This window comes from Pteropus vampyrus, unplaced genomic scaffold, assembly GCF_000151845.1.
Source record: "Pteropus vampyrus isolate Shadow unplaced genomic scaffold, Pvam_2.0 Scaffold107, whole genome shotgun sequence".
NCBI lineage: Eukaryota > Metazoa > Chordata > Mammalia > Chiroptera > Pteropodidae > Pteropus > Pteropus vampyrus.
In genome coordinates, this window is record NW_011888888.1 from 5,181,446 (window position 1) to 5,182,909 (window position 1,464).

Sequence of the window (1,464 nt, forward strand, 5' to 3'; positions counted from 1 at the left end):
ACAAACAAACTATATGGAACTGTAAGCTAAACAAATACCTGAGTTCACATAAAGCTTACAGATGCTAGACTAGATAGACCTCATTAAAAATTCAGGTCATTAAGTAGTGATCTCAGAAAGTTCATATCTAAGAAGTAAGCCTAATCTGTCCTAAAGTAAAAGCTATTATGACCACAATAACCAAACTTAAAGATAAATCTTTAAAGGGATTAAGATGCTTCACAAGTAAATTATCTGCTTGCCAGAAAATAAACCCCAGCAGTCCATTGAGAAAGATATCAAAATCCAAATACTTTACAATGTAGCAGTCGTAACTATATTCAATCATATATAGTCCAACATTGCGAGACACGCAAAGAAGTAGTAAAATGTGACATATAACCAGAAAAAAAAAAAAATACATAAAAAGAGAAACAGAAATAACAGGTATGAAGGAATAAGAGACAGGAATTTTATAGGTATAAATAAAGTATATAAGTAAATATAAATTTATAAATGTAAGGTATTATAAGTATGTTCAGGGATTCTAAGCAAAGTAAGAACATAAGTAAATGAATAGGAAAATAACAGTAGAGACATGTAATATCTGTATATTTAAAAATATGGAAAAATAAATGTAGATACCGATCATAAGAAAGTTAGAATAGCTGTAAGAATAATAATACTCTTAAATATACATGTCCTGTAATAATAGCTTCAAAATACATGAAGGAAAAATTGACAGAACTAAAAAAGAAAATAAAAAATTCCCCAATCACCATGAATTAGTTATGGTATAAAAGACCTAAAAAACACTATCGGCCAATTTGACCTAATACACATTTAATGTATGTTGACGCTTCACTAAAATAGAACATATGCTGGGCTATAACAAAATTCTCAAAAACAAACTAAATTGTTTGAATTCATCCAGAGCACTGTTTGTGCATACAATAGACTTAACTTGAAAATCATTAACAAAAAAGATATCTAGAATACCTCCAAATATTTAGAAATCAGGCAACAGAATTTCAAATAACACAAGAATCAAAGAGATAGGATAAAGTAAGAAAAAAATGAAATATTTTGAATTAGATGAAAATTAAAATACAACATACTAAATGTATAGGGTGCATCTAAAATCATATATAATGAACAGAAATAGCTCTAAGTGATAGAAAAATCAAATTCAAATGAGATCCAAGAAAGCAGAAGTCAATAGTAAATACAAGAGCAGAAATTAATGAATTAGAAAAAACAGTAGGAAAAGCATGAGATTAAAAGTCATTTAATTAGAAATATTAATAAAATTAATAAATATTTAACTGCTGTTCAAAAGAAAAGAAATTAAAAATTGTCAATATCAGTCTACGGCCATGCCACTCTGAACAAGCCCGATCCTATCTGATCTCGGAAGCTAAGCAGAATCAGGCCTAGTTAGTACTTGGATGGGAGACCACCTAGGAAGACCAGGTGCTGTAGTCA

At 29.1% G+C, this 1,464-nt stretch overlaps 1 pseudogene; it reads left to right on the forward strand.

Moving 5' to 3' along the window:
• Positions 1-1,345: 1,345 nt before the first annotated feature.
• On the forward strand, positions 1,346-1,464 carry LOC111743118 (annotated as a pseudogene).